Raw genomic sequence first — 13,967 nt, forward strand, 5'->3', positions numbered from 1 at the left:
ATACCATATTTTACTTCTTTAGCCTCCTTCTTTGATTGCTTATTTCTCTACTCTCCCTCAATATAGCAAACATAAAGGATATATCAACTTGCTCATCTAGAAGATATTGTAATTCATAGTATTTCTCAGCACTAATATGAATTATTTTTCATATCTCATAATTAAAACAATTCAATTTAATTTCAATCATAAACATTCATTGAAAGTCAAAGCACACATATATATATTCAAAAAGTGAATGAATACATAGATGTTTCAATACATATGAGTTAATACAAAAGTCATGGATAGAAACTATCCAAGAGTCAATCAGCTAACAAAGTACAAAGGCCAAGAGATAGATCCTAGACTTAGAAGTCTAACTAATCTAAATCTAATAGATGTTATGGCTGGATGGATCAGTGTCTGAAGAATCAAAGATGGGGTGAGGAGATGTAGGATCAAATCTACGGACATGACCTCGACCATGTCTGCCTCGACCATGGATAGAGGTACCAGCACGAGTAGAGGGGTGAGAGGATCCTAGAGTCTGAGAAGCTACAAACTGTGCTATAAGAGAAAGTTTGATGGTGTCCAAAAGATTCAAGGCTCTCGATACAGACTGCATCAGGGAACTAAACTGAGTAGAAGCATTCTCACTGGAGCCCCTAATCTCTCTCCTCAAGAAGTCAAAGCCACTCTCTAAAACTCCTCGAAGTCTAGCCGCCTCTGCAGATAGATCTGAGACCTCTGTGATGTCCTCATACGGCTGGGGATGGGCTAAAGTTAATACTTGCCCCTGCAAGTCTAATACTCTACCTGTCAATCTCAAAATACATCCCTCAAGCTGCTCAATACGTACCGACTGATCAGTGAGCATCTGAAAAATAGTAGAAATGTGAGGGATCAGAGTCTGATCTGAGTCAATCTGGGATGTCGATCTCTATGCAAAGACTGAAGTGGCAAACTGCTGAGATAGAATGGAGGCTACACGCTGGGACATCATCTCAATCTGATCATCTGTCAATCTGAGCTCTGAAGGATGTGCCCTGCTCTCTGACTGTGGAGCTGAAGTATACCTCCTCACAGACTCTGAAGGGTCAGTCTCGTGATTAGATATGAACTGAATATCTAGGGATGTTCTGTGATCTCGAAGAGGTGAAGATGGTCCCTCCTCTGCTCTATCCTCTGCTCTCTCTTTCATACTTTTTGTCCAACCACCATCAGTCTTAGAAAATCCCATGCGATGCAGTGTGTGGCAGTTAATAGTGTCAGAGTGAGATAGTCTAGCAATTGTCTCTCCCTCAAAACTGATTTCGATCCTTCTAAAAACTAAGGTGAGAGCCATACCAAAAGGCAAGTGTGCCTTGAACCTGTTCAAGGTCTCTCTCATGGCCTCAAACATCAATGCAGGGAGGTTTAGGGGGGTTTGTGTGATCACATGGTACATAATACAGATGTTCCTACCAGAAAGAAGATCATGTCTACCACTTCTAGGGAAGAATAATTTGGTTAACATGTGATGTAACAGCCTCATTTCAATAGAAAGAATCTTTGCCTCTAATTTATTCAGACTTCCAGTAAAGGTTCTCCCTAAGATAACATTGATTCCTTCTTCTTTAATAGGGAGTTCCATGTTGGTATACCCTTCACAAGGCAAATATAGGATCTATCCCAAAAGCACTGGATCTAGGCTAATATCTACACCCTTTACTGTAGATTTCACTGTTTCATTGCTATACCCCAAATTTAAATAAAATGCTCTGACTAGATCAACATATATATTTTCTTTTAAAGAGCAGTAAAATTTTCATCCTTGGTCCTTAATCTGATCCAATAGTGAACCCTTCTTTTTCAAAAAACTTGAAATTAATATTTTTTTCGGGTTTCACTTTCCTATCAGAGAGGGGTACCTTGCTTGGGCTGATTGGAGACTGAGTTGAAGCTGAAGCAGGACCAGGAGTAGGGATTGGAGCAGGAGAGGGTTCGGCTGCTAATCTTTTTCTGCGCACACTCTCTTCTAACCCGTGAATGAATTTTCTCCTCTGTGGAAGCTTCATCTTGGGAGCCATTTGCACAAGAAGGACTTGCACGGAGCTTAGGAGACTCAATGTGAGGCAGAGAGGAAAGGATTTTGGAAGGAAAAAGGCAAGGATTTGAGGAGTTAAGTCACCAGTTTGAAGAAGACGAGTAGAGTCTAGGGCAAGCTCGAACTACCCCAAATGAAGAAGGAAAAGGAGAGGAACTTGGTTCTTAAACGGGCGATTTGAAGAGTGAAAAACAGTGGGAGGAGATATTTGAGAGAAATCTTTGATTTGAGGGAGAAGAGATGGAGACTTTTTGGTTTGGTGGGAGGAAGAAGATGAAGGGCTGAGTCGGCTCAAGGAGAAATTCTCAATAAGAAGAGAGTGCCCGAAGAGTTTTGACAAAATTGTAAGTTAATCCTAGGGTCGACCCTGGGGGTCGACTCATGGCACAGAGAAATTCTAAAGAATGATGAAACAATTTTGAAAAAATTTGAAATTCTGAGAGAATGATGTTTACCCAAATATTGATCATGTGAATGATAGTTTTGAGCTCTTAAGAAAAATGAGAATTGAGCTCAATAGATTTGGTTCAATGAATTTTTGGCATTAAGAATTTGAAATCAGAGAGATACTTAAGCTGATGGATCAAGGATTCCTAGTTCTCTCCTAATTTCACAAAATTTATCTTCACTTAAGGCCTTGGTAAAGATCTCAGCCAATTATTTTTTAGTACAAATATAATCAAGAATTATATCTTTATTTTGGACATGTTCTCTTATGAAATGATGTCTTATCTCAATATGTTTTGATCTAGAATGCTGAATTAGATTTTTAGTTAGGTTTATAGCACTAGTGTTATCACATCTTATGGGAGTTTCATTCCTCAAGTTATTGCTTAATCCATAAGATTTGAGTACAACAACTTTCGGCTGCAATGTACTCGGTCTCGATCGTAGACAGTGCTATCGAGTTTTGTTTCTTACTAAACCAAGAGATTAAGTTAACTCTAAGAAATTGGCAAGTTTCGCTAGTACTTTTTCTATCTAATCTACATCCAGCAAAATCTACATCTGAATAACCTATTAAGTCAATTAATGAGTCCTTAGAATACCATAGTCCTAGAGTTTGTATACCATTTAAGTATCTAAGAATTCTTTTAATAGCATTTAAATGTGATTCTTTTGGATTTGATTGAAAGCGAGCACAAAGACAAACACTAAATATAATATCTGATCTACTAGCAGTTAAATACAGTAGAGAACCAATCATACCTCTATAAAATTTTAAATCTACATGTTTACCTCCTTCATCCTTGTCAAGCTTACATGATGGGCTCATGAGTGTACCAATTGCTTTGGAACCCTCCATTCCAAATCTTTTGAGTAGTTCTCTTATATATTTGGTTTGGATGATGAAGATTTCTTCTTTTGTTTGTTTGATTTGGAGTCCGAGAAAGAATGTAAGTTCTCTCATCATGCTCATCTCGAACTCCCCCTGCATGAGCTTAGCAAAATCTTGACAAAGAGTTTCATTAGTAGATCCAAAAATAATGTCATCGACATATATTTGAATAACTAAGATATCATCTTGATTTCTTTTAATAAAAAGAGTTGTGTCTATATTTCCTCTTGAAAAATCATTATTGAGCAAAAATTTATTTAGCCTTTCATACCAAATCCTAGGTACTTATTTCAAACCATATAATACTTTGTTTAATTTAAAAACATGATTAGAAAAAGCATGATTTTCAAAATCTGAAGGTTGTTCTACATAAACTTCTTCAGTAATATATCCATTTAGAAAAGTACTTTTAACATCCATTTGAAATAACTTAAAATTCATAAAGCAAGCATATGCAAGTAGAAGTCTAATTGCTTCTAATCTAGCAACAGGTGCAAAGATCTCATCAAAATTAATTCCTTCTTCTTGATTATAACATTTTGCAACTAATCTTGCTTTATTTCTTATCATATTTTCATGTTCATCCAATTTATTCCTATATACCCATTTTGTGCCAATTATTGAATAATTTTTAGGTCTTAAAACTAAAATCCATACATTATTTCTTTCAAATTGATTAAGTTCTTCTTGCATTGCATTTATCCAATTATAATCTTTTTCAGCTTCATCTATGGTTTTAGGTTCAAGATGAGAGACCAAAGCAAAATGATTGAATGCATCTCTAAGTGAAGAGCGAGTTCTTACACTATGTGTAGGATCATCAATGATTAGTTTCTTGAAGTGATTATGATCATACCTCCATTCTTTGGGTAGATCATTTGTACCTTGAGATTGTTCTTGTTGTTCTTCACCTTCCTCATCCTGTTTGTCTTCATGTTCTTCATTATCTTGAATGGTTGAGTCTTTTAGAGTGATCTCCTTCATCCCTTCTATAAGAGGATCTGCATCATCAATACCTTCATTCTTCCTTGAAGGAAGATTGTTAGTTTCATCAAAAATAACATGTATTGACTCCTCTACTATTAAAGTTCTTTTATTGAAAACTCTAAAAGCTTTGCTAGAAGAGGAGTAACTAAGAAAAATTACTTCATCAGATTTAGCATCAAATTTTTCGAGTCTTTTTTTACCATTGTTCAAAATAAAACATCGATAACCAAAAATATGAAAATATGCAATGTTTGGTTTTTTTTCTTTCCAAAGCTCATAAGGGATTTTCTTTAAAATTGGTCTAATTAAAGCACGATTTAATATGTAACATGCCGTGTTACTTACTTTCACCCAAAAATATCTTGGAAGGTTGCTTTCACATAGCATGGTATGGGCCATTTCTTCAAAGATTCTATTTTTTCTTTCTACTATCCCATTTTGTTGGGGTGTCCTAGGTGCTGAAAAGTTGTAGTCAATACCTTTCTCATCACTAAACTTTTTAAAATCTTGATTTTCAAATTCGATTTCATGATCACTTCGAATATTTTGAATTGAAAATCTTTTTTTATTTGTGACTTTTCGATAAAATTTTGAAAAAATATAAAAAGTTTCATCCTTATGTGCCGAAAAGAAGATCCATGTAAACGAGAGAAATCATCAATAATTATGAAACCATATTATCTTTCCACCTAGACTAGTAGTTCTAGTGGATCCAAATAAATCCATGTGCAATAGTTCTAATGGCCTAAAAGTTGAAATAATATTTTTAGATTTGAATGAGACTCGTGTTTACCCATTTGGCATGCATCACAAATTCTATTCTTTTCAAAATTTAATTTGGGTAAGCCGATAACCAATTCTTTTTTAATAAGTTTTGAAAGTGAATACATGCTAATATGTGCAAGCCTATGATGCCAAAGCCAACTAGTTTCATTAATCTTGGCATTCAAGGCTACTAGACATTGCATATTTATTTTGAAAAGATCATTCAAATCTATCATATAAATATTACCATGTTTATGCCCAACAAATTTAATGCCTTCATTAATAGAACTAGTTACAATGCAAACTGATTTCATATATCAAATATATGTAGTTTTAGATCTAAATAAAAATGCATCACATATACATCAAATTTCAGATCTAAAATTAAATTTACACATATCAAATATATATATAATTAAATCTAAAATAATGATTAAGATATTTTAAAAATATCTTTTCAAAAATCGATTTATATCAAACTAGGACAACCTTTACAATATAGGGGGTAAACCTTATATCAGGACAACCTTATATCAGTTTGATGTGAATTTTTTTAATCATTCTAATTTTAGAACTAAACTTAAATTAAGCATATTATATATTCTAATTTTATGATCTAAAAAAATTGATTTAATTATGAAGATTCAAAAATGACTTTGTATCCTTTATCACAAAATTGACTGATGCATAATATATTATGTTTTAAACCATCTACTAATAAAATATTTTTAATATATTTGGAGGGAGTGATACCAATGTTACCTATACTGATGATCTTTCCTTTGCCATTATCTCCAAAGGTGACCATCCCTCCATTTTTAGCAACAAGTATGATGAATTGGGATTCATCACCAGTCATGTGTCTTGAGCATCCGCTATCAAGATACCATCTCTGATTTGCTCCTTGGGATGCAAGACACATCTGTACACAAAAATCAAGTTTTGACTTTTGATACCCAAGTTTTTTTGGATCCTTTTTGGTTAGTCATAATGGTTCCTTTTGGAACCCATATTTTTTTTACATTGAAATTTTTAGATTTGTTAGAAAAATATGAATAGGATTTGTGTCCTATTCTACCACATTTAAAGCAAGTTATATTTAAAAACTTATTATATGATGAGTTTACAAAGATGTTTTTTAAAAATTTTTATTTCTTTAAGGGTTATATCCAAGACCGGCTTTATCAGAAATGGCCTTTTGATTGTCAAGTATCATGTGAAGCTTATTTGAACTTAAAGTGAACTTTTCAACCATTGGTTTTAACTTGGCAATCTCATTTTTTAAGTTCAATTTTTTTTGAGACAGAATTGATTTTTCATTTTAAATACTCTCATTTTCTTTTAGTAAAGATTGATTTTTTGATTTTAATTCTTTATTCTTTACCCCTAGCTTCTTTAGTTTATCAATTAGATCTAAAAAGCTTCATGAAGTTCTTCAAAGGTAAAGTCAATAGGAGTTTCAATATTTACCTCATTTTCATGTGCCACAAGGCACAAGTTGGCTTGTTCATTTGACTCTTCTTCTTCGGAGCTTGACTCATCACTTTCACTCCATGTAGCTATCATGGCCTTCTTCTTGTACCTTTTGGGATCCTTCTTCAGTTGTGGGCATTTAGACTTAAAGTATCCCGATTTCTTGCATTCATAACAAATAAGGGGTTGGTCTTTATCTTTCTCTTTGCTATGTTCCCCTTTTATAGGTGGCCTCTTCCTCATTCCTTGTCTCTTTTTCTTCAAAAACTTCTTAAACCTTCTAGTAATGAGAGCCATTTCTTCATCTTGATATTCATTTTCTGTATCATCAGTTTTCTCATCAGGTTGAGCAATTGATTTGAGGGTGATTATCCTCTTCTTTTTGACATCTTCTTCTTGATGTTGTTTCATGCTCAGCTCGTGAATCATCAGTGATCCTAGAAGCTCTTCCAAAGATAGGATGTTTAGATTTTTGGCTTCTTGGATTGCGGTCACTTTGGCCTCCCAAGTCCTTGGTAAAGATCTAAGAATCTTTCTCACGAGATCACTATTAGAATAAGACTTACCAAGACTTTTTAAACCATTAATAATATCAGTAAAATGAGTAAATATTTCAGTTATTGACTCATCATATTCTATTTTAAAAAGTTCATATTTATGCACAAGCATGTTGATTTTTGATTCCTTCACTTGGTTAGTTCCTTCATGAATTACTTCTAATCTATCCCAGATTTTCTTAGCAGACATGCATGTTGAAATACGATTGAATTCATTAGCATCTAGAGTACAATACAAAATATTCATGACTTTTGCATTTAGTTGAGCCATCTTCTTATCAACCTCATCCCATTCTCTTTCGGGTTTGGTAGATTCCACACCATCAATTATTTTAGTGGGTGTGTGTGGTCCATTTACTATGATACTCTACATATCATAGTCAAGTACTTGAATAAATATTTTCATCCGAGCTTTCCAATAGGTATAGTTTGACCCATTGAAAAGTGGAGGTCGGTTAGTGGACTGTCCCTCGGCTAGTGAAGTGCCAACTTGAGTTACCATAGATCTTTAGCTCTTTGATGGTTAAATCAAAGTAGAGCTAGAGCATCGAGCTCTGATACCACTGTTGCCCAGCTATGCAACCCAAGAGAAAGGGGTGAATTGAGTTTTTAAAAATTTAAACTTAACTTACAATTATGAAGAATATTTAATAATAAGCAAGATAAGTATGGAGAGTATAATTTATGTAAGATGTAGAAGTTGGATGCAAGAATGCAAAAGGATAAAGAAATTTAAAAGGAGAGCAAGTAAGCACAACACAAACAAAAAAATTTATAGTGGTTCGGTGCCAACTTTGCACCTACATCCACTCCCCAAGCTTCTACTTGAGAATTCAAATTCACTAAACTGTATTCAACCCGAATACAATGTCGAAACCTCCGACTCTAGCTATTCCAAGCTAGAACACTTATTTTTTGGGTACAAGCCAACCCAATACAACGTCGAAATCTCTGACTTTAGCTATTCCAAGCTAGAACACTTGTTTCTCGGGTACAAGCTAATTCAATACAATCTGATTCAAGGTTTAGATCAACCTTTTCATATTTTGAAACCCTTCCAAAATAAAAATAACAACTCAAAAGGAGTATGACAGTTAATTGCACAGAAATACAGATGTAGCTTCTTTAATGAGCAAGTAAAGCTTCAAATATACTTTACACAAAGAGAAGCAAGCTTTTTTAAATTCCCTCAAGGTGGTTGAAGACTTGAATAAGCTCTTGAGAGATTGATGAACTTGAAATAAAAGCTTCTTTAACTTCAAGCGGGCTCTTTTCTTAGGGCTGAAAAATGAATGCTTGAATAATATCTTTTCAAAACCTTTCTCTCGTTCTTGATTCCCTCTTTTAAATGCCTTTTATAATTTTAAATAATGGTGGAGAGTAATCTGGATTAAAATAGAGCCGTTAGAGTGCATTAAATGGGCATTAAATGTAGCCAAAACGAGCAAAAAACTAGCCGTTGCAGAGTTTTTCCGTCGTAGGGATCGACTCATAGGGTCGACTCATGCACATGAGTTGACTCATGGGGTCGACTTCTGTGGTACATAACAGAAAATGACTTCTGTAAATTTGACTTATACTGCAGCAGAGGTCGACTCATAGGATCGACTCATGCACAGGGGTCGACTCATGGGGTCGACCTCTGTGACATAAAATAGAAAATGACTGTTCTGTAAGTTTGGTCTGTACTGCTGCAGAGGTCAACTCATAGGGTCGACTCATGCACAGGGGTCAACTCATGGGGTCGACTCATAGGGTGTGCCAGCCAAAAATTCAGCGTGCTGTTCAGCCTCTTTTGCCATGAATCGACTCATGAGGTCGACTCAAATATATAAACTTGATTTTTTTTCAAAATACATATCCAAAAATATTGAAATTACCTCCAATAGATTACAAATCTTGTGTTCTTGCTCTTGAGGTTTCCGAATCAGAACTTGATAAAATTATGATTTTGTCTCTGAAATACAATAAATCTTTTTCCAAGCCAAAATCATTAGTAACCCCCTCAAATGCTTTGTAATCATCAAAATCAATTCAAGGAGCAACAGCAAGGTACCAGAGGAAGCCTAGTTCATACGTAAAATGTTCCTGGATAGTAGAATCTACATAGTGTAGGAAAAGAAAGTGGACAAAAGAATCGAAGAAAACTCAATTACATTACCCCAGCGGTGAAGTTTCACCAGCAAGTAGTATGTTAAAAATATCAATAGTCAAAGAAGAAATACCTAGCGATCCCATTAAGGTACTTGACAGTGTGCAAGTTGGTTTAAGCTCAAATGCTCTAATGACTGTAGTAAAACTTTCATCACTTGAAAGGGCCTCTCTTAGATGTACAAAAATTTCATGTGCCATCTGTTGAGAAGACAATAGTCTCTATAGACAATGTTGAAGTTATTGTAGAGCAAATATTCTGTCTAACCAAGATTGCATGGTTGAATGATAATGTATGTATTTTTTATTATATTTGTACTTGCTACCTACAATATACACTATTATTATGAATTTCATGTAATTCAGGTCATGGATGCATATGCAAAGATGTTAGGGCTCCAACGGCAACATTCTTCGGAGTTTGATAATCAAAAAGTTTGTATCAAAAGTGTGCATATGTTTTGAGTTCTATCCAAATTGGATGAAAGTAGAGAGGACACTATAAATTTATCTAATTATAAAGTTTAGAGATTTGCACGGCAAGAACAAGATGGATAAATTCGGACATGATAAATATTTTTTTATTTTTTTGAAAGTCTATATATTTTCGAAGTGTGAATATATTTGCATGTCTATAGGTCCTGTTCCCCATGAATACCACTAATGACCATTGGTGGCTGGTTGTGATGCATGTACGCAAGAAGGTATTTCAAATTCTGAACTCTCTAGATTGGGTCTCCATCAAGTATCCAAGCATGCTTCATAACTGGGTAAGTTTCATACTTGTTGCAATATGTTTTATATTGAATGGTTATAATTCATGAATTTGATAGTCTTGATTAACATTATCATGGTATCAATGAAGCGGCTAGGCATACAATGCTCTATGAATATGATAGTTAAATGTTCACATGATTTGGGGATTGTAATGGCTGATTTGGATGTTACATCATGGCCTTTTGATGTGATTAATTGTATCCCAAAATAGACAGATGGGTATGTTTGTGTTAAATATATCTTCTGCATATACATAATATTTTTTTATTTAAGCTTGCAATTCATATATGGGTTTCGCTTGGTGTAGGTCTACATGTGGTGTATTTACCTTGATGTACATGGTCTATTGGAATGGAACATGTTTGAAGCATTCATTCTCACAAGTAGTAGTATACTAACTAACATCTTATCGATACTGTGACTACATATACCAATACTTTAACACGTGCTGATATTAATGATAATACGATGACATTCCATATTTTTGAATCTGTATACTAGTTGAATTGATTTTATTGGAGTTCAATAAATAAGACGAGATCAAAAATGACGTATTTCAATTGGTCAAAGGAGCTGAAAGTGGAGGACCCATTGATTATAGGAATGCGACTGGAATAGGTGACCTTGCTTAAACCATTTTATTTGAAGATAGTGCCGTGACAAACATACCATACTGCACAGTCCATTTGTACTGTATAGCTTATAACAACTAATGACCCTATGAGCTTACGACGACCATGACAGAGTTTCAGCTGAATGCTGTTTAGAGGTGTAAAAGCTAGGCAACATACAATACTGCTTGTACTATGAACTATGAAGTATCAAGTATGAACTACATATGAACTAAGTTGAACTATGAAGTATGAATATGATAAATATATATAAATAGATATCATTTGCACTACTGTCAACATACAATACTATTACTCAATAAGAGGTTTTGTTTGCAAGTACTAAAAGAAAAAAAGAAACAGTATTTTTGCGAACAACACTTGCAAAATGAACCATGAACATGATGAACCACAAACAAAATGAACCATACAATGCCAATAAAAGCAGCAAATATTGCTTTATCCATGATGCCGATCCATCTGTTAATAAAAAAAAAAGAGATTATCATTAGCAACAATGTTAAAAAATTTTATGTAAAGTAATATAAAAGTTGACCATATTAGTAAGTAATTGGCCAATATATTATCTCTGGACAGCTACGTATTGTATGACCATGCTTCTTGCAATGTCCACATCGATACTTTGTATTTCAAAATGAGACTTCTAGCATTTTTTCGGTGCTCCTTTGCTATTCACAACAAAAGGATCAAGGACCTTATGAGAATTAACATTATCTCCATCGAGATGATCTTCAATATGGAAACTTAAAAATCAATGATTATTATGAATACTTAGATACTTCCATTGATTATCTATTATTGCTAACATTTCATCATAGTGCTCTTTAGACTTGGATGCTTCATAAAATATCTGATTTTCAATTTTCATCAAGTGTTGATATCTAATCGACTATTGGGATGCGTGGTGTATGCCTGAATGCTTGTTTGATGGGATTCCTATTTTTGCATTTGTTTATCCAACGAGACTATATGCAGCATAAAGGAATCTTTATATATCTCATATGATTCAAAACAGCAAAAATATGATTGCAAAGTATCCTTTCTATTTGTAATTTCAAGAAACTGCATATAATATTTTCAATACCATGATCAAATATACAATCAACCTTGGCTATAGTTTCATCATCTTTTGCTACAATGAAGGCCAATAAAGGAGATGAATCTACAACATTGGTAATGATATAATATCTTATCCTTAAAAATTCTTTTTGTAGAAGCTCGAATACTGCAAAGGTGTATATATTTGTTGTTGGGGATGTCTGGCCAGGACACTACCACCACAAGATCTTTTCGATATCACGCATCACAGCAGAAAAAAAAAATAAAATAAAAAATAATCAAATATGTGGATTAGCCAAAAAGCTTGCCTCTACGGGACATGCAAGCTTCACTATAAGAAAAGAGAAAATTACAAGAGAAGATCACACTCCCAACCATCGTATACCAAATCTTTCTCTCATAAGAAGCTCTCCCTCACAAAAGCTCTGTCTCTAGAAAGATCTCCTGAACCTTTGAAGCGATCGTTGTCTGCTGTCTGACAGTCTATCTGAAGCCCCTTGCTTCTACTCTCTGTCGGCAGCTCTTCAGGGTATGTTTGTAGGTGCCTGCTGAACTCCTCTCTGTTCATTACGTACAGGATCTCTGCCGAACTGCCAAGCCTCCATTCACCACAAGATCTTTTTAAAGCCCTAAAACCCTTCCTAGATTGGAGAACCACTTCTGATCGGACTATAGATGCTTCACGACTGTTTGATCAGCATTAAAAGCCTCCTCAGCCACTCGATCGTGCTCGATCAAGCTCCATCAAACCCAGATCATGCTCGTAAGCCATCTGCACCATCCGATCGCACATCAGATCAGTTTTAGCCATCCGATCACACTCGATCCATGAAATAGCATCGTGGATGGCAAGAAATGGCTAAGAAACACAGTCGATCCATGGTGGACCATGAGAAGCGGGCGAAAAATGCCCGTTCGATCCACCACGGCTCCTATGGACCATCGGTCCATGCATCATGCATGGATCGCATGAGAGATCTGTGCGGGCCATGCCTACGTGTGCTCCTCTGGGCTTGGGTTGCGCTCGTGCGCACGCCCATCTGGGCCAATCGACTCGTGTGCTGCCGTGCGTGCTCGCTCCACCGTAGGCTCCACTGCCTCATGGGCTGTGCCACCTACTCCAGGCTTTTTTTGATCATATCTTCTCAATCTGGACTCCATTTGGGCTGATCTTAAGCACATTGGACTTCATTTGTCATCCTGGACCTCACTGTGGGCTTAGTGTGAATCGAATCTTGAGACATCAAGTTCTAACAATCTTCATCTCGACTCGATATTCAGCCTCCTCCTAATTTTAAGAGCTTCTGGATCTCCTCACCCCCATATCCTAAGGTAATTGCCTGCTGATCATGGATGGGCAAATATAGGATTTGAGCTAGGCTTCTTGATCCCATCTCCATTGTATGCTATGCTTCTCCTGATTTGAGATCTGCTTGGGGTATCCTCCTGCGGTAATAGAAATCTCACCCTGCAATATCGCCTATCATCCATCCGAGTCTCATGGCTCATGCCCGATCTACCTCCATCTGGAGCTCCACCTTGCTCTGGGCTCCTCCTGGCTCCTAAAGCTCCATCTCACACTGGACTCCCTTTCAGGTAGTCATGCACGACCTTCAAGATTCCTCCATCAGCTACCATCCTGTAGCCTCTCGAATCCAATCTACTTAGTGAAATAAGATTTCATCTTAAATCAGATATGTATCGAACCTCCTTCAATCTTCTCACTTCACTATTATGTATCCTCCAGCTGACCATCTCGATACCTCTGATCATACAGCTTGATCTATCTGACAGATGAACAGTACCCTCACTACTCTTCAAAGAGTTCAACTATTCTTCTCTACAGTATATATGATAGGTGCATGTAGAATCTAAAATCTACTGCTGAAAAAAAATAGATACCTCATCAGATATTTCCAGCACATCAACCTCTAACTGGCTACTAGCCGTCACTGCAGTAGCCCTCGTCTGATCTTCGAGTTGAAAGCAATCTCTGGCTAGATGCCCCAACTCATCACATCGATAACATCTGGTCTTGCTTAAGTCCCTCGTTCTGGACTTGGACCGCCCTCCTCGTGATCTCTCATCGCTCCATCTGCCGTCTCCTACTCTTTTAGAAACCACCAAAGCTGAGCTATCATCTAAGCTCGAAGCTAGAT

This window comes from Elaeis guineensis, chromosome 12, assembly GCF_000442705.2.
Source record: "Elaeis guineensis isolate ETL-2024a chromosome 12, EG11, whole genome shotgun sequence".
In the NCBI taxonomy this organism is placed as follows: Eukaryota; Viridiplantae; Streptophyta; class Magnoliopsida; order Arecales; family Arecaceae; genus Elaeis; species Elaeis guineensis.